At 55.2% G+C, this 20,472-nt stretch overlaps 2 non-coding genes across 2 annotated transcripts; both read left to right on the forward strand.

The window, feature by feature from the left end:
- Positions 1-7,259: 7,259 nt before the first annotated feature.
- On the forward strand, positions 7,260-7,454 carry LOC142766518 (U2 spliceosomal RNA). Its single transcript, XR_012884563.1, has one exon. It is a non-coding gene; the product is annotated as a U2 spliceosomal RNA (small nuclear RNA).
- A 10,195-nt stretch (positions 7,455-17,649) lies between these two features.
- LOC142766462 (U2 spliceosomal RNA) lies at positions 17,650-17,834 on the forward strand. Its single transcript, XR_012884532.1, has one exon. It is a non-coding gene; the product is annotated as a U2 spliceosomal RNA (small nuclear RNA).
- Positions 17,835-20,472: the final 2,638 nt, after the last annotated feature.

Genomic DNA, 20,472 nt, shown 5'->3' on the forward strand with positions numbered 1-20,472 from the left:
CTCGGGCAAAGTGCTTGCCTTGAAGACGGCCCGCAAGCTGGCGCAAGCAGACAACTATGTTGGGAGAGGCCTGCTACTCTATTGGAGCGGCCCGTGCAACAGTTGGCTGGATGCCGGTCAACACCCCGGCCCGCACGCCGAATCGCCGTCGCCTTTTTACAAGGCATTAGCAGCGACAGCCCGCATGCTGCGCAAGGAAGTGCCGAACCACGACCCTGACGCGGAGCAGCCGGCCCGCATAGTGGAGGCACTTACGGCAAGCCAGCTCAGTGATGAGGACCGGCGACGAGCGGGGCATGCTAAACGCGACCTCTCCCTGCTGCATAGCCTGCTACCCTGCGATATCCAGGACTTTCTCTGGAAGAGGGCGTGGGAGGTCCTCCCAACTAGGTGTCGCTTAAAAAAACTAGGCATTGTACCCGACGACCGCTGCCCAAACTGCCGGGCACCCGAAACCCAGAAGCATGCCTTGTTCGAGTGTTCGGCCGCGCGGCCTGTCTGGCGCGTGGTAGCGCACACCTTTGGGATCCGCCCCCCACCAGGTCACAGACGCAACAAAGGCGCGTTCGCACGGCTGGTGACCGCTTGTACCCTTTTCGTTGTGTGGCAGCGCCGCTCACTCGCGGAAGCGCGGAGACGGCCAGTTTGGGCGGCGCCACCCGCCGTCGCACGTATAAGAAGGCTGGTGTGGGAGCTCCTCTCCCGGGAACTCGAGGCCAGCGGAGAGGAGTTGTTTCTCCGCCGCTGGCACACGAAATTCTTCTTCTTGAGAGAGGGCAAGCTGGTCGCTCCAATCGTCAGCTTCTACCCGCTCTCGGTTTTGGGCGTCTTTCAACTCAAGGGCGACACATATGCGGCTCCCAACCATCAAGGTGACCCCCCCTCGCCGCTCTCCCCAGATACACCGCTGAAGCGCCTGTCCACATAAAGTGATTTGCACTCTGGCGAAGCGAGTTTTTTTGATACTGTGTTGTGCCGCTGGCCCCGTCTGCCGACACCGAAGGGTGGCTGCTTATTGTACATATGTATATAGCGCCTCATGTTTTTGTAAATATCCTCCTTTTCGTACTTTGTAGAAGCATAGGTACATATGCTGTGTGCTCTCTCATTTGTATTTATCTCTGTTCATGTAAATAGGACTGCAAATATGTACATACAACGCGATACCCCCCCCCCCACCCCTGCATATTCCTTTTGTAAGACATAGCAGTTGAACTGTGTTTGTGTTTTTTTTTCCCTGATTAGATTCTTTTATGCTTGTAAATAGGTATAAATAACATGCTCTTTTGTATCGGGTTGTGCGAATGTATAACTGTATATATATTCAGTGTGCCCACTGTTTGTATTTTTTTTCTGTAAATGCATGTTAATACCCTGTAACTTTTCGTTTGAAGTTCAATAAACTTCTCTTTGTGTAGTGTTGGCTTGTCCATCCTACTCCTGCTCTTTGAAGAAGCAATCGACCACCCGCCCGGTTAGTGCGGTGTCTTTCTTCAATCAATCAATCAATCAATCAATCAATCAATCAATGAAGCTTTATTTTCATAAATAGATATATGCAATTACAGGGATTATTTGGACCGATAGCCTAAAGTGGCTAGTGGACGGTCCAATACAATGTGCAACATAAAAAAGTGTACAGGTCAGCTCTGAGGTAACAACATAAAAAAACAATCATGTGATACAGATAACACAGTAATACATTTTTTCTTGCAGATATGCATACTTATTAGCTTGCAGCTAGTTTCTATACATAGGCACTTATTAAAAAAATACAATGAAAATCGAATCACACACACATGCTTACATGCCTTGACTCCACAGAAAAAATGATTTACATGCCAAGCTGAAATTACGTGCCGTTTTAATCTCTAGGGGGACCGTGTTCCATATTTTTCTTTGTCTCTTCTTGTGTTGTTGTTGTTGTTGTTGTGTGCATGCCATCTTAGCTTGTTCGAGTGACCAGCAACGACTGCCTGCGGATTCTTGGACCTTCCTGCTGACGCCTGGTTCCTGCTGCCCTGGATTTCTGGCTCTGGTCATTGGTGAGATGCTAGTTCTTTAAAACACTTCTTTTTTTTGCACCTCTTTTCCGCCCCCCTTTGGGGGGGTGGGTTCTCGTGCTCGGCGAGGCGGGCTGCTCCAACCGGCCTTGCCGGCAGCTCCCCGTCCGCAAAGCACCCTTTTCTTGCGTATTAGTTGGCTAAGCGGCTCTTACATCACCTGCCCAAGTGATGTAGGATAGCGCAAGCCTTCCTTGCACGCACTCTCTTCGGAGCGCGCCTCTACTCCGGACACCAGTGAGCTCCGCTGGTGATCAGAAGGAAGCGGCGTCTCCGCTCTCTCCTCTTCCTTCTTCACTTTCTTTTTCTCTTTTTTTCTTCTCTTCTACTTTCCGTCCACGTGGCCCTTGCTAAGGCTTCCCTCCCGCTTCCACTGTTGCCAGCTACACTAACAACGTAGCCAGACGACACTCTCTCTGCCCTCGTACGCTCTTTTTTTTTCCTTTTTTTTTGAAGCGCCTCTGCTGACACGTGTCAGTAGAGGGTCCGCTCAACCGGTTTCCCCTGCCCTTCTCTTCTTTTCTCTTTTTTTTCTCTCTCTCGCTCTTTTTCTCCTGTCTTCTTTACGAATTCGTTCTCGTAACCTCCTCTCTGCTGAGGCAGTCAGTACTCCCTCTGCCCTCTTGGGGCAGCCAGCTGCACTGGTCATGTAGCTGGTAGCCCACTGCTCTCACTGGTGCGCACGCCGTTTTTTTTTTCCTACTTTCTTTCTTTTTCTTTTCCTCCCTGGGCGAGCGCACCTCTCTTCTCCCCCGACCAGGGGGAGGAGGTCACACACTTCTTCCTTTTCTTCCCCTTTGTTTTAGGTCGTCAGCTCCACCTAAGCATGGGTTGACGATCACCCCCCCCTCCGCTTTTTTTTATCTTTCTTTCCCCTTTTTTTTCTTACTCGAGTGTACAGTGCCCTCTTTTTTCTTTATTGAAGTGTTTTATTGCTTACAGGATGCTCAAGTGTCAGTACGATGATGTACCTTTTACTGCGCATACCCCGTCTCCTCAGACAGGGCTCACTGTCCGATAGGTGATGAGCGAGGAGGCAAGTCCCGCAAATGAGGGGGAGGATTGCAACATCCCGAGGCCAAAGGATGCCCAAAATCAAGCAACACTCGCTAATGAGGGAAAGACTCTCAACATCTTCTTTCCTATTCCCCACAGCTTTACCTGCCCTATAGATCTCTGTGGGGTAAGGTACTCCGGGGTCTCCTGGACGAGCAGGCGCCAGAGCCTAGTAAGGCACCTTCTAGACGAGCATGAGATCAAGGTGAAGGTGACCTACACCTGCACCCTCTGCTCCACCACTGGCCTCGGTCTCCACCCTACACGCCACCCCTGCTTCGCGAGAGAGGGACACGAGCTCTCACCCCTCGACCTCTATAGGCACAAATGCCCAGAGTGTCCGGTCACCCTCACCTCAAGGAAAGGTCTGGACAACCACATGAGGAAGCATAGGAGGGCACAAGCGCAGGAGACAACCCAGCAACCAATGACTACGAGGACTACAAGCGAAGCACCTGCTGCAACTCCCACGGGAAGACCCCGCCGTGCCACTGCCAGCAACAGAGCCCCACGGACCATGACCCTTCGATCGTCGCAGAGCTCAAACTCGTCGACTTCAACAGGATCGTCACCCAGCGAGAACAGCACGACAGTTAGCACAACGCCAGACACTCCAACACCACCGGAACGGGCACTAACTCCTTTCTCCCCCCTTCTAGGCGACCTACCGGAACTCCCTGACGAGGATTCGGCAACCACGGGCAATCCACCGCCCACGCCTAGCGAGGTCTCCACCGCGAGGAGCAGGTCCTCATGTGCTTCACTATTTTCGCAGGATGACAACGCGGCCTCCATCCCGCCAGGTCCCAGACAACATGAGTCGCCGCACAGCGACACGGACCACGACAGCCCACGGCATTTTCGGCCACCATCACCGGAACGGGCCCTTACACATCTCCCTCCTCTCTTAGGCAGCATAGCTGGCTCTAATGCTACAACCCCATCAACAGCCAGCGAGGAGGAGTCCCCTCCAGAAGGGTCACAGTGTTCTTCCCGTATCCAGCAGGACCCAGATACCGCCCGCGCTTCTCCAGGGACCAGCGAGCAAAGAACACCGCAACACAACATGGCAATGACACAGGAGGGCCCTAGCCCAAGACCGTCAGCCAGGAGCATCACATGCAGCGTCGACTCCCCCACACAACCAACGCTATCCGAGGGAACTTTGCTAGACGACGCAGGCGGCGAGTCACAGGACCCCGCCCCACAGACAGAGAACCCCGGCGAGATCACCCTCTCCGAGCCCATCGATGACACGAGCGTGCTAGCAGAGCACACCCAGCAAATCTGGCAACTGCTTCGGGAGCCCGCCACTGCTGAGCGCAGGGACGACTTCCTCTCCATCCTGGAGGAGGCCGTCTCGGCGGTGAGGAGGGAGGCGAAAATTCCGGACAACCCCGCCGGTGGGAAACCCCGCGTCCCGACCAACCCGAACAACGCCCAGCAGATACAGGGCCTGTATCGCCGCAACCGCCGTCGGGCTGTTCGTGTCATCGTACAGGGCGAAACAAAACTCTGCGAGATTCCACTTGACAGACTGGAGCAACACTTTGCTGAAACATGGGCGCCGAAGGAAGGGAACACCCACCTGCTCCTTAACAAGGCTCGCCCGGACGACATGACAGAGATCTGCCTCGCCCGATTCACCAGCGACGAGGTTGCGGCCCGTCTTCGCAGATGCGAAAACACGGCCCCCGGCAGTGACAGGATCACCTACCGTCATTGGAAGGAACATGATCCTGATGGTCTCTTTCTCTCCGCAGCATTCAACGTGTGCCTCCAGTTGAAGCGAGTGCCCGATGCCTGGAAGGAAACGAGGACCATCCTCATCCACAAGAAGGCTGATCCGAGTGAGGTCACGAATTGGAGACCCATTGCCCTTGGGAACACTATCTCCAAGCTGTATGCGGGTTGCCTAGCTTCCCGCATGCAGCAGTGGGTGTGTGACCATGACGTGCTCTCGAGGTGTCAAAAGGGGTTCCTGCCGCACGACGGCGTGTTTGAACACAACTTCGTGCTGCAGGAGCGCCTGGACGCCGCGCGGGCCGGCGGTGGTGACCTTTGCGTGGCCTTTCTCGACTTCGCCAACGCATTCGGCTCAGTTCCGCACAACGCGCTAATCGATTCTCTTCGTGGTGCAGGTGCGGGAGAGGACTTCTGCGCAATCATCGCAGACTTCTACCGAGACAACGCCACCCGGATTGTCGCCGAAGCTGGGACAACGGCCCCAGTCACAATCTCCGCCGGAATCAGACAGGGCTGCCCACTGAGCGGCCTGCTCTTCAACTTGGTGCTCGATCCAGTCATTCGGGCGGTCCAAGGAGGTGAGAGGCAGCACAATGTGCTGGCTTACGCCGATGATTTAACCCCCTTGGCGGACAGCCCCAAGAAACTGCAGGACCGTATCAACGTAGTGGCGGCTTTTGCTGGCCAGCTGGGACTTCAGCTGAACCCCAAGAAGTGCAGGAGCCTGCACCTCTCTGGTAGGACTCCCGTAGGCACTAGGGACACGAAATTCTTCGTCGACGGAGAAGAGATTCCTCGCATCAGTGACTACGAGAGTCAATCTTTTCTAGGACGCCCCGTCGGGTTCAGCCTTCTCCAAGACCGCTCTAAGGTCGATGAGGCGATCTCCGTCGGCCGCACCCTGCTCGAGTCAATGCTTGCCCCATGGCAGCGAATTGATGCACTGAAAACTTTTGTCTTTCCAGCACTCAACTTCGCCATGTGGTGCGGACAAGTGGGCAAGGCGGAATGGGCCCGCCTAGACGACGCACTCCGGCCCCTGATAAAGAAAACTCTTTATCTTCCAGGTAACGCTGCAAACAACTACCTCTACGGCAGCGCAGCGGCCGGAGCAGCTGGAATCCCCCTCGCCGCAGACACAAGTGACGCCTGCCGCGTGGACAACGCCTTCAAGCTTCTGACCTCAGCCGATCTCGAGGTCCGGGAACTTGCCTTCGAAGCGCTAACCAAAATTGTCTCCAAGCGCATTCGCAGGCAGGCCACCAACGAGGAGCTCGCCTGCTACCTCAGCGGCGAAACGGAGGGCATTTTCCAGGCACGGCCGACACAACTGCAGTCTGTCTGGACCGAGGCTCGGAAGGCTTCCGGCAGGCTACACGTCACCTGGGAAATTTTCGAGGACGGGGGGACCAGCATCACGTGTGACGGAGAGGAAACTCTCACGTCAAAGAAACGACGAAAAGTGGTGAGAACGCTGCGCTTTCGAATGATGCGGGCACGCGATCGCTTCCTTCAAGAAATGCCCAATCAAGGGAAGGCAATGGAATGCGTCGCCGAAGACCCGAGCAGCTCCCACTTCATGCGCTCTGGCAAGTTCACCCGCTTTTGCGACTGGCGCTTCATTCACAGGGCACGCCTGAACCTCCTACCTGTGAATGGAGCAAACCCATGGGCCACCTCCGCCGACAAACGGTGCCGTGTGTGCGGTTACGCAGTGGAAACGCTGCCACACGTCCTGGGCCACTGCATGCGCCATAGCGTGGCCTACACCAGTCGTCACAACAAGATTGTGGAGCGGGTGAAACAAGCCGCCAGCAAGAAGTTCACGGTCACGCATGAAAACAGAGCGGTTGGTACCACCAACCTTCGCCCCGACCTCGTTCTCGCCAGGGGGGAAGAGGCGATCATCGTGGACGTGACCTGCCCCTTTGACAACCGGCTCAAAGCACTCGAGGCAGCCCGACTGGAAAAGGAACGAAAATACGAACCAGTTCGGGACTTCTTGCTCCGCCGCTACCAGAGAGTCACGATCGAAGCAGTCGTCGTCGGCATGCTTGGCTCCTGGGACCCGGCAAATGACAGTTTTCAAAAAACTCTGCAGCCGGAGATATCTCCGGTTACTTAAGAAGCTTGCAGTGAGCGAGACCATTGCAGCTTCTCGGGAAGTGTACTGCGCACACGTGGCCATAAAGTGACTGTCACTCGCTGGGCCACGTGCTGACAAAGTCACCCTCCCAAAGACATTGCAAAATAAGAGGTGATACTACACATCACACGCCCCTTTTACTTTCTCTCCCCTGCTATTTCCTATTTTCACCTTCTCTCTTTCTACACAGTCCACGACACACCACCTTCTTCCTTTCTGGTTGAAGGAACAAAAAATAAGAACAAGTTTTTCCTTTTCGGTCAGAAATGTTCCTAACATTTTTGAAAACCCGTGTTCTTATCAGCTTAATATCTGATACGGATCCTATTTGGATCCAAGATATTAAACTTATTTTTGCAATGCGGCGGAGTGCTTGAAGCTTACTTCACCTCCGCCACGGGTTGGCCCGATATTGCACTACCTCCGGGATCGGCCCACTCACCCCTGCGGGGGTGAGTTCGACAATAAATTCAATGACAGAAAGAGTGTTCGAATTTACCAAGGATATCTAGGTAAACGGCGTGGGTGCGGCGAGTGTCCGAGACGGTGGCGTCACGCCGCCCCGGCTGACGCGGTATTCGCGTGCGGGGAGTGCGCTAGCTGTGTTTACACTTACGATTGCTGTGGGAAAATAAATGTTTCTGTGGAAATTTCATAATTGGAGGCCCCCCCCCTTTTTTTTGGTTATGTTCACACGTACATACTCAAGTTTTTATTTTTTTAAACATCCCTACTCATATTAATAAAACTATTGAGTAATTTATTATTACTGTTTCGGAGGAAAGCTAGAAGTGTGTATACGATGTGTATGTATGTGTGTAGAAGTGTGTATGTATGTGCCAAGCTAATTCCGCTTTTCCAATTCACCCGTTTCGGAACGAAAAATAAAACAGCCTCTAGAAATGGTTGTTGGTGTTTCTGTTTACAGTTGCAGTGACAAACGAAGGCATTTTTATTTCACATCTTCACGCGACGTCTTAACCTGAAGACGCGTGCTCTCGCCACGTCTATGCATCTACACTATTCCCCATCACAAATTAAAATCGCAAAGAACGCCACAGGACCCACCCCGCACGCACCTGCAGTACGGTGGAGCGGCAAAGCCCCGATGTGCTTTTTCTATGTCCACTGACCTGGGTCCCAGCTTCTGCCAGCGGTGGCTGTAATTCGTTGCCACGCGGTCAGCTACCTCGCTGGCGCCCTCAGCCATCACCTTGATGACGATATGATGATATGTGGGGTATGACGTCCCAAAACCACCATATGATTATGACAGACGCCGTAATGGAGGGCTCCGGAAATTTCGAACACCTGGGGTTCTTTAACGTGCACCCTAATCTGACCACAGGGAAATGCAGCCGCCGCGGCCGGGTTTCGATCCCACAACCTGCGGGTCAGCAGCCGAGTACCTTACAGCCACTAGACCACCACGACGGACATCGCCTTGTTGATCACACACGACATTTCTGAACACCATCTCATACCAGCTCATCCACCGTTGGCTCTCGTTAATTACAACAAACATCCTCGCACGCTCACCTCAATGGAATTGCCTGTTGCTGGAAGTTCCAAGAAAATTGCGCACTAGACGTACGGACGCACCACGCACGTACCTGAAGCGCCGTGGAAACCAGGACACGTGAGATCACGCCCCGGGCGCGCTTTGCTGTGCTTTGCCTCTGTACCCACTCATCACTCCTCACAGCTTCACTAAGCCGAGTATGTAGAAGTCGAAGAAGCAGAACAACAAACCGGCCAATCCCTCACAGTGGGTGTGAGCCACAAGTGAAGGTCAACAAAAACAAGCAACCCCAGCGAGCGCTGTGACGAAGCTATCGTAATGGGTAGAAATAATCCACGAATATGGCTGCACGTTGATGCACGGTCGCATTTGTGCAACCACCCGTCTCCCGAAGACCGTCTGTCGCGAGTCTTCTCGCACCTTACCCAGCGGAATTCGACGAAAAGCGCAGGCGAGTACTTCTCCACTGATTTCCGCGACCACTTGACGACCGCCTTCTTGCCGCCTCATGTCCGTCTGGCACGATCGACGGAGCGCCGCACCAGCGCCTCGTACACGCCACTATAGCACTCCTACCCCTCGGAATCAGCAAAACTTGGACAAGCGTTTTCGACCACGACAGGCAGAGCCTGCCGGCCCGTTGAACGCTTGAACGACATCGCAGCGGCATGTCGCACACTCACGTTCCGTCACCCTCTGCCACATGACCCTTCATTCACCGGCTTCACAACGCACGCGGTAGACGTTTCGCACGCATTCCCGGGTCTGCCTTTTACGGCAGGACCTTCGTCGACCTCGGTGCGGTGTTCCGCCACGTCGGAACTTGCAAGGCATACGTTGAGCGCGCTGAAGCAGCCAAAGGCAACACCTTTTTGCCGATGATTGTGGGCGTCGTTGCAGAGGCGTTGCTTGGGCAGCCAGCGTAGAAGCCATGTTGGATGGGTGACGTAGTCACATTTTGCACAGTCATTTTTTTTCTTTTTTCCTTCCAGGCTTCGGTGCTCGAGTTGGACATGTACACTATGCATCAGTTTTTAAAACAAGTGCTGTAGCATCCCTCGCGCCATGCCTGATAATGTTCGCCGGCAAGCATTTGGTGTGACGTCATGGTTACATTCGAGAGTACGCATGCAAGCAAACACGCGTGGCTTTGACCTCTGGGAAAAAGAAGGTTTCAGTTTTAACATGTTTTTAAGCGAAACAAGAAACTTCAAGCGGACTAGGGATAAAAGCAATGCCGTGAAGCCAGCGCCGCCGCTGTCGGTGCACAATGCTGGTTGTGCATGGGTGGACGTCGGAATTGCTTTGCTACTGTTTGCCTGGCTTTTGGCCAGGACTAAGTACGAGGTGTGAAAGAATGGATTTTAATTAAGTGCTAATGAATTGCATCGCTTCTCGGCCTTTTGGCTAAGATCAAAGTGTCGAGCTAGCTGTTTTCTACGAGTCATTTTGCGAGACCTGGGGTCACGTCACGGCGGCGTCGGGCCCCGGTTCCTGTGAAGCCCGTGCAAGTGGTCGTTCCTGTGGCAGCGCCGCTCCGCGCGCCCGCCTGCCGCCTCGGGTTCCCGGCTCCTGCCTGGTGCCCGCTCGCCCCATGCCTGGTGGTGCAAGGTCCCCGGCCCACACCTGCCGTCCCGGAGCCCCCCTGCGGTCCACCGGCCACCACCTAGTCCTGCGCGGCCCTCGCCTCGGCTGAGCCGCGTTCTACCAGTGTACAGCTCGCCTGCACGTAACGAGTCGTCCTCAAGCCTCGCCCGACCCGGCGACTTGCGGACTCTACTTACAAGTATGGCCACGCCATTTGAACTCCCGGTGAGGGAGAATTGTTTTATGTTCTCAGCGCCCGAAGGCGATGTTTCTGTTGACGATTTAATAGACGCAGTAGAGGAAACAGCAGGAGCAGCTCAACATATGGGGGGATCGAAATTTCTCGTTTGCACCCGCAATGCTAGTCAGGCGACAAAGCTAATGGTTGCAGAGGGCTTTAAGGTTAACGGAGTGAACGTGCCGGTAGAGCCCGTCGGGCCACCGGTAACGTATGTAAACGTCTACTGCTACCCCGGTTTTCTGCCGGATAAAACCCTCAGTAATGCCTTAGCTCAGTTTGGCAAGGTGAAGGGCATTTCGTTCGCCACCTTAGCCAACCGCCAGACCAAGATAAACGGGGTGCGTCTCGTGAAAATTGAGATGCGTCGCCCTGTTCCCAACTTCCTAACGATTGCGGGGCACAAAGTAATGTGCGAATATAGAGGCATGCGTCGGGTTTGTGCGCGCTGCGGCGAGGTCGGGCACATGGCGACCGCGTGCGCGGCCGAGTTTTGCAAGCGTTGTGGCGTCTTCGGCCACGACACAGAGGGCTGCACAGCCGAGTGCTCGCGTTGCGGGGGCCGTCACGGGACGCGAGAGTGTTTCCGCAGGCGCTCCTACGCGGCCGCTGCCCGCGGTTTATCAGTGCTGACAGCTACCAACGCAGCACCTGGCCAGTCATCCGGCGTCCCCTCGCCGAGGTCGGGTGGATCCCCTCCGCGCCTTCAGGTCCTCACGCCGGAGTCCGCGCCCCGTGCGACCGCAAAGGGCCCCCTCTCTTGGCGTCGCGACGGGGAATCAGACTCTAGCGCAAGCAGCAGTGCGGCGTCTTCAGGTGTCAAGGAAGAGACGCGCGGTGCGTCTGCCTCCGTTGCTTCGGTGTCGGCGTCCTCTGGCGCAGACACAACTGATACCGAGTCGGGCCCGACGCGATCGGCGTCCCTTACGACACCCGCAAGCCTATCGAGCGCCGAGGACTGGCCGCCTTTGGCTACCTTAGAAGACGCGTCCCCGGCGCCTCCTGAGCAAGAGGAGACAGGCCGCCCCGTCTCCGACGCGCCGGCCAACGTGTTGGCCCCTGTCTCGGCACAGGATTTGGAATCGCCTCAGCAAGCCCTGGCCAGGGATGACAGGCCTATCGTGAGCCGCGGGCACTATGCCCTGCCTGAGGTCGACGACTGCGCGTCGTCAGACCCTTCCCCCGAGCAGGTTGTGCCCCACAAGGGCCGGCGACCGGACCCGCCCGTGGTTCAACCGGCGTCTGGCCGCGAGCGGAGATCTCGCTCGCGCTCGCGTCGTCGCCGCGGGGACGGGGCTGGTCGCGATTCGGGCGCACGGGCCTCGAGTCGCGACAAGGGCCGCAAGCCGAGGTCTCGCTCGCGTCGCCGTCAGGGAGACGGGCCGCAGCGCGACTCCCGTGAGGGTTCCCCCACTCGTGAGGCGAGGCAGCGGCGGACCGGGCCTGAAGTTAGAAGCAGCGACAGCGACGCCCCGCCGAAGGCGAAGACCCCGAGGTTGGGTGGGAGCGCCGCGTCCGGGGGGGACCCCCCCGCGGATGGCGGTGAGACAATCGAGTAGGCCGCCGGCGTCTTGGCGGCATGGGCGTCGGGGCAGGGGGGGGGGGTTGATTGCGCGCCTCGGACGCGCCGCGCCTTTCCGCCTGCAGTGAGCAGACGCTATTCGCGTCCTTTGTGCCGGGCGTGTTTTTTTTTTCCATTTCACTGGTTCCACCTGGCTTCCCTCTGTGTTGTGCGGTGACGCAGCTCGCGTCGTCTGCTCCTACCTAGCTTGGTACATCCTTTCTGGCTCACTTTATTCTGTTTTTTGCTGCGACGCAGCTCACACTGATGGTGTCATCTGCCTTTATCTGTAGCCAAACCTGCCGCCATAGAGTTCTTTGTATGCGCTGCTTCGCGCCCTCGCCGGCTGCGCTACACTAAGCTCACGCCCGGCGGTGGCATACATAAAATGAGGTCACGAACCCATTCCACTTTGCCTTGCGCGACCGTGCACGGCTTCACGCCACCCTTCTCTCCTGCGAGTCGTTTGTTGACACTCCTCTGGCCGCGCTCGCTTCCGTCTTGCTCCGTCCCCTCTCCCACGTGGTTTTCATCGATGCATCAGGAGGCGCGCTCGCTTCTGGGTCGCCCATCGCCCCAGACTGCCTTCCGCGCACGCCTAGCGCGCCCAAGCCTGTCATGACGTAAATCGGCACCCTTTCCGCCATCGGCGGCGCTCACTTCGCTTCCCTCTCCGCTCCCCTCTTTCGTTCGTCGGAGCCTCGACTTTCTGTATGTTTACGTTCGCCACCTGGAATGTTCGCGGCTTTCGCGACGAGTCTAAACAGAGGGAGGTACCAATGTACGCACAGACACAAGCCATAGATATCCTTTTTGTGCAAGAAACGAACTTCAGGACCCCATTAGACGTGGCCATTTTCCGTCGTAAATTCCAGGTGGATGCCTTTTTTTCGTTAACCAGCTCCAAATCCTGTGGAGTTGGCGTTATCTTCATTTCCAACCGTTTCAGGAAGAAATCCTTTTGCACTTTTGGAACGAATGGGCGCATGCTGATGCTGGACGTTTTTGTGAACGGCAAAAAGATCCGATTCGTCAATATTTATGCCCCGGTCACGAGGTCCGACACGAACGCTTTTTTTGCGGAGATGCACCAGCTCGTGTTAGAACCACTTCCGCACGTACTACTCGGCGATTTTAATTGCGTCGTCAACGCACAACGAGACTTGAGGGGTCCCGGCCAGAGGGGGTCAACATACCACGCAAGGGAATTGGTGAACGTCCTAAGACATATCAACCTAACGGACGTTTGGGTACATATGCACAATGATCGGTTTGTGCCAACCAGAATCTCACGCACCACGCAAAGCCGAATTGACCGCATCTATCTGCCGGACTACTTGGTCCCCTCAGTAGTTAGGTGCGAAGTGTTGACCCCCCCCCCCCATAGACCTCGCAAAAAGATCGGATCATGCTCCGCTAGTGACGGTGTTGAGGGGAACACCCGGACAACACCTGGGAGACCTAGGCTGGCGGATAGATCCCAACCTTCTGCATGACGACGTTTGCGTCGCCCGAATTGAAGACCGCCTGCGGGAGTCAGTAGAATCCGCTGTCCCCTTAAACCCGCAAAGTTGGGACCTGCTGAAGAGCTCGTGGAAGGACATCTTGCAGGAGGAGGGCAGAGACAGGAAAAAGAGGCTGACACAGCAGATGAATGAAATCCTCCGCAGGATACAAATTATACGGAGAGCAGAGCTCCTGACATCATGCACAAGGGATTATCTCGCCACTTTGGAAGAGACCCACGCTAAACTGCTGCAACGCAGGACAAGCCGGCGAGCACAGCCAACAGGTCAAGAGAACCCGTTCTACGACGACATAAGAGAAGTGCACGGAAATGGTGGTATGCAACTGGCAGAGGTGAAACGCCCAGACGGTTCAATGGCTACCGACCCACAAGAAATAGCCGGCATCTTCCAAAACCATTTTGCAAGCCGCTTTCAAGAAAGGGAACCACGAGAAGACGGTCCCCCACTACATCTGGTTAAAGCCCTCTGCCAAAATCTCCGGCACCCGGAAGAGGAGGAGCTCGAGAGTCTATGCCGTGAAGCAACGATGGAAGAATTGAGCTGCGCTATACGGAACATGCCTCCGAATTCAGCCCCGGGACCGGACGGGCTCACGGCGGGTTTTTACGCCACGTTCTTCGACTCCTTGGGCGACGCCCTTCTGGAAACAGTGAATGCCTTTCTCACTGAAAAGACGAAACCCGCCTCCTTTGGTGCCGGCCGCATAGTACTGTTGTACAAGGAGGGCTCACCCCCAGAAGACCCAGCATCGTGGCGCCCGATAACCCTGCTTAATGTCGATTATAAGATCACTGCTGCCATCTTGAACAACAGATTGAAGCCACTCTTGTCGACGTTAATCTCCCCCTGCCAGGCGTGTGCTGTTCCCGGCCGCTCCATGTATGCGAACCTAACGGTCACGAGAGATGCTTTCGAGTACATGACCCAGAAGGAGCTTTCCGACGTATTTCTTTCACTAGACCAAGCGAAAGCATTTGACAAGGTCAGACATGCGTACCTATTCCAGGTTATGCAGGAGTTCGGCTTACCAACGACTTTCATCGACCTCATCAAGCTTCTATACTCGAACTTGACGTGCAACGTGGTTGTGAACGGTGCGGTCACGCCTTCTTTTAGCTACACTCGTGGTATAAGACAGGGCTGCCCGTTGGGTCCTACCCTGTTCATCCTCTCGATCGAACCACTCCTGACAAGCCTGACCACAGCCTCTAACATCCGAGGCTTCCCACTGACCGGAAGCGACGAGCTCAAGGTGCTAGCGTACGCCGACGATGTGTCTCTTTTTTTAAGAGACGAGCGCGGCTTACGCGAGTTCCGGAGCGCCTTCCACCGTTACGCCCAGGCCTCTGGCGCCGAGTTGAACTCGGAGAAAAGCAAAGCGCTTATTTTTGGCTCCTTCCCTAAAGAGGCACTCGGGAATATTGGGACGGTAGACACGGTGAAGGTCCTCGGAATATACCTCAGCTGTAACGGCGTGACAGAGAAGACTTGGCAGCAAGCACTGGAGCGTGCTCAACGGGTAGCTACCCGCGCCGAAAGCCTCGAGCTCAACCTGCGGGAGAAGGCGCAGGTAGTCAAGTTGAGCGTATGCGCTTTCGCAAACCACGTTAGCCGGGTGGCGGTGATCCCAACCCGAATAGCGAGCAAACTGAATAAGATCATCGGGCACCTATTGTGGGACGGGAAACCTGCCCCGATTAGGCGCAACCTGCTCTATCTACCGACGAGCGAAGGGGGTCTCCCCTTACCACACGTCACGGTAACGAGCAAAATTCTAGCCCTAAAGACAGCACGAACCCTGCACCAAGCTGACGAATTCATCGGCAGGAACCTCCTGCGATACTGGGCGAGCACGAACGCAGAGTTTCTCGACGCCGGGAGACATATGGGACCACTCGCGGAAACACCGTCGCAGTTCTACAAAACAGCGGCAATAACAATGCGCATGCTACAGAAGGAAGCCTCCGAGTGCGACATTGACAAAGATCCGCCCGTCAGTATTGCGGAGGCTCTAGTAATAAACCAGCTCTCGGAAGAAGAGAGAATGAAAGTCGGCGCATGGAAAAAGAAAGTGCTACAAAGAGGCCGCCTCTGCGCAAGAGAAGTGCAGGACTTCGTGTGGAAGTTGAATTGGGACGTCCTCCCAACACGGCAGCGATTAAAGAACTTCGGAGTGGTACCATCAGAGCAGTGCCCCAACTGTCGGGCCACTGAAACATCGAAGCACGCGTTGTACGAGTGCCCCGCAGCTCTACCCGTCTGGCGGCTGGTGGCGAGAGACTTCATGATCCGACCTCCCCCAGCACTGGCCCGGAACAAGGGTGTATTCGCACGATGGGTTATCCTATGCACCATGTTTATAATATGGAAGCGGCGTTGCCTGGCTGAGGCTCGGAAAACGCCGATGCGTGCAGCATTCCCCGCAATATCACGAATCCGCAGACTTTTGCGGAGCTCGCTAGCGGAAGAGCTAGAGGCGAACGGCGAGGAAGCATTTCTTCGCCGATGGCATACAAGATTCCTTTTTGTTAAGGAGGGGAAGATCCACCTCCCAATCACCCCATATTAGCCTCCCCCCCCCCCTTGGATAAACACCCAAGGACAAATAGGCCTGTGAAGTGACATAAGCACATGTAATAGCACCGCTTATTGTAATCTTTTGTGTGGCTTGTATATGAACGCGCCAGCACACTTGTGTGAAGTGTATACAGCATCATTTCCTTCTCGCGATTCAGTGGTGAGCTCCTTCTTATGCTCATCCCATCCCTTCCTTGTAACATTGTATAAGGATGTTATAGGGCAAGTGCATGATTCACGTAGAAGTTAGAACGAGATAGCTTGCATCGCGGCCCCAGGAACACGAATCAACAAGAGCAACAAGAAGATCATTGTCGGTGAAGACAGTTGTAATAATTCTGAAAGCCGTACAATAAATTCTCTTTGTTGTCGGAAAGCGTCGGAAAGCGTCGTGTCGTAAGCGTCGGAAAGAGAATAAATTCTCTTTCCGACGCTTACGAGATCGCCTCCACCCGCCTCGGATGGGAGGCTACCCGTTTCGAGTTGGAGGCGTACCTCTCTGGCGACCGACAGATCGTCCACTCAAGGCCGGCAACCCAGCTGCGCAGTGTGTGGACCGAGGCCCGTAAGGCGTCCCGAAGGCTACAAGTATCGTGGTCCCTGCGGCCGGACCACGTCACCATCACCTGCGGCGACGCGACGCTACCTTCAACACAGCGGAACCGAGTCATGTGGACGCTACGAGATGTGCTGGCCCACGTCAGGGACAACGCCCTCCATGACCAACCGAACCAGGGAAAGGTGATGGCCTGCGTCTCGGCGGATCGTGCGAGCTCCCATTTCATCACCACGGGAGCCTTCACGCATTTCGCCGACTGGCGGTTTATCCACCGAGCGCGCCTCAACCTACTACCCCTGAATGGAGCCGTCATGTGGGGCCCTACCGACCGAGACCAGCGTTGCCGGGTCTGCGGCTACGCGAGGGAGATGCTACCGCACGTGCTTTGCCACTGCATGACGCACAGCGCCATGTCTCAGGCACGGCACAACGCGGTGGTCTCGCGCCTTCGCACTGCCGCTGCCCGCGACTACACCGTAGCGTACGAGAACCGGCCGGTCGGCGACACCGGACTGCGTCCTGACCTTGTCCTGGTTCGCGGGGAGGAGGCCCTGGTGATCGACGTGGCTTGCCCGTTCGAGAATACACCGGAGGCCTTTACCAACACGCGAAACGACAAGGTCGCACGCTACCAACCCGTCGCCGACTACCTGCGTCGCCGCTACCAGAGAGTAACGGTGGCCGCCGTCATCGTCGGGGCTCTCGGCGCTTGGGACCCGGCCAACGACCGCGTCCTCCAGCGCCTGTGTTCCCGCAGCTACCTGCGTCTCATGAAGAAACTCTGCGTGAGCGAGGTAGTGGCAGCGTCCCGCGCCATCTACCACGCGCACGTGGGACATGGACGCAGCTAGACGACCGATGACCAAGACAAGACCTACCGTCTACGTCGCCACATCGCCCGCCACCTGCCAGGTGCCCTGACTAAGCCGCTGCTGTCCCGGCAGTTCCTGTGATGACCTACACCCTGGCGTCCATGGTACCACCAACCGTGTCCACTTCCAACTGGCTATCCCGGTGCTATGTACAGGAACAATACGATGTCGTCCGGCTAATTCCAGACATCCCATACATTGTCTGTAACATAATAAAATTCCACCTCTGTTCTTATCAGCTTAATATCTGGTACGGATCCTATTTGGATCCAAGATATTAAACTTATTTTTGCAATGCGGCGGAGTGCTTGAAGCTTGCTTCACCTCCGCCACGGGTTGGCCCGGTATTGCACTACCTCCGGGATCGGCCCACTCACCCCTGCGGGGGTGAGTTCGACAATAAATTCAATGACAGAAAGAGTGTTCGAATTTACCAAGGATATCTAGGTAAACGGCGTGGGTGCGGCGAGTGTCCGAGACGGTGGCGGCACGCCGCCCCGGCTGACGCGGTATTCGCGTGCGGGGAGTGCGCTAGCTGTGTTTACACTTACGATTGCTGTGGGAAAATAAATGTTTCTGTGGAAATTTCATAATTGGAGGCCCCCCCCCCCTTTTTTTTGGTTATGTTCACACGTACATACTCAAGTTTTTATTTTTTTTAAACATCCCTACTCATAATAATAAAACTATTGAGTAATTTATTATTACTGTTTCGGAGGAAAGCTAGAAGTGTGTATACGATGTGTATGTATGTGCCAAGCTAATTCCGCTTTTCTAATTCACCCGTTTCGGAACGAAAAATAAAACAGCCTCTAGAAATGGTTGTTGGTGTTTCTGTTTACAGTTGCAGTGACAAACGAAGGCATTTTTATTTCACATCTTCACGCGACGTCTTAACCTGAAGACGCGTGCTCTCGCCACGTCTATGCATCTACACTATTCCCCATCACAAATTAAAATCGCAAAGAACGCCACAGGACCCACCCCGCACGCACCTGCAGTACGGTGGAGCGGCAAAGCCCCGATGTGCTTTTTCTATGTCCACTGACCTGGGTCCCAGCTTCTGCCAGCGGTGGCTGTAATTCGTTGCCACGCGGTCAGCTACCTCGCTGGCGCCCTCAGCCATCACCTTGATGACGATATGATGATATGTGGGGTATGACGTCCCAAAACCACCATATGATTATGACAGACGCCGTAATGGAGGGCTCCGGAAATTTCGAACACCTGGGGTTCTTTAACGTGCACCCTAATCTGACCACAGGAAAATGCAGCCGCCGCGGCCGGGTTTCGATCCCACAACCTGCGGGTCAGCAGCCGAGTACCTTACAGCCACTAGACCACCACGACGGACATCGCCTTGTTGATCACACACTACATTTCTGAACACCATCTCATACCAGCTCATCCACCGTTGGCTCTCGTTAATTACAACAAACATCCTCGCACGCTCACCTCAATGGAATTGCCAGTTGCTGGAAGTTCCAAGAAAATTGCGCACTAGACGTACGGACGCACCACGCACGTACCTGAAGCGCCGTGGAAACCAGGACACGTGAGATCACGCCCCGGGCGCGCTTTGCTGTGCTTTGCCTCTGTACCCACTCATCACTCCTCACAGCTTCACTAAGCCGAGTATGTAGAAGTCGAAGAAGCAGAACAACAAACCGGCCAATCCCTCACAGTGGGTGTGAGCCACAAGTGAAGGTCAACAAAAACAAGCAACCCCAGCGAGCGCTGTGACGAAGCTATCGTAATGGGGCGAAATAATCCACGAATATGGCTGCACGTTGACGCACGGTCGCATTTGTGCAAACACCCGTCTCCCGAAGACCGTCTGTCGCGAGTCTTCTCGCACCTTACCCAGCGGAATTCGACGAAAAGCGCAGGCGAGTACTTCTCCACTGATTTCCGCGACCACTTGACGACCGCCTTCTTGCCGCCTCATGTCCGTCTGGCACGATCGACGGAGCGCCGCACCAGCACCTGGTACACGCCACTATAGCACTCCTACCCCTCGGAATCAGCAAAACTTGGACAAGCGTTTTCGACCACGACAGGCAGAGCCTGCCGGCCCGTTGAACGCTTGAACGACATCGCAGCGGCATGTCGCACACTCACGTTCCGTCACCCTCTGCCACATGACCCTTCATTCACCGGCTTCACAACGCACGCGGTAGACGTTTCGCACGCATTCCCGGGTCTGCCTTTTACGGCAGGACCTTCGTCGACCTCGGTGCGGTGTTCCGCCACGTCGGAACTTGCAAGGCATACGTTGAGCGCGCTGAAGCAGCCAAAGGCAACACCTTTTTGCCGATGATTGTGGGCGTCGTTGCAGAGGCGTTGCTTGGGCAGCCAGCGTAGAAGCCATGTTGGATGGGTGACGTAGTCACATTTTGCACAGTCATTTTGTTTTCTTTTTTCCTTCCAGGCTTTGGTGCTCGAGTTGGACATGTACACTATGCATCAGTTTTTAAAACAAGTGCTGTAGCATCCCTCGCGACATGCCTGATAATGTTCGCCGGCAAGCATTTGGTGTGACGTCATGGTTACATTCGAGAGTACGCATGCAAGCAAGCACGCGTGGCTTTGACCTCTGGGAAAAAGAAGGTTTCAGTTTTAACATGTTTGTAAGCGAAACAAGAAACTTCAAGCGGACTAGGGATAAAAGCAATGCCGTGAAGCCAGCGCCGCCGCTGTCGGTGCACAATGCTGGTTGTGCATGGGTGGACGTCGGAATTGCTTTGCTACTGTTTGCCTGGCTTTTGGCCAGGACTAAGTACGAGGTGTGAAAGAATGGATTTTAATTAAGTGCTAATGAATTGCATCGCTTCTCGGCCTTTTGGCTAGACCAATTGTCGAGCTAGCCGTTTCTTTGCGCCTCGCGCGAGACCCAGGGTCACGTCCCGCTGACGTCGACCCCGGGGTTCAAGTCGCCAAAGTTAGCTTAGGCGGCATCGCCGTCCTGCACGTGCGACCGCCGCCCCGAGCCTCGGACCTCCCTGTCCGGCGCCCA

The sequence above is a fragment of the Rhipicephalus microplus genome, chromosome 6, assembly GCF_043290135.1.
Source record: "Rhipicephalus microplus isolate Deutch F79 chromosome 6, USDA_Rmic, whole genome shotgun sequence".
In the NCBI taxonomy this organism is placed as follows: domain Eukaryota; kingdom Metazoa; phylum Arthropoda; class Arachnida; order Ixodida; family Ixodidae; genus Rhipicephalus; species Rhipicephalus microplus.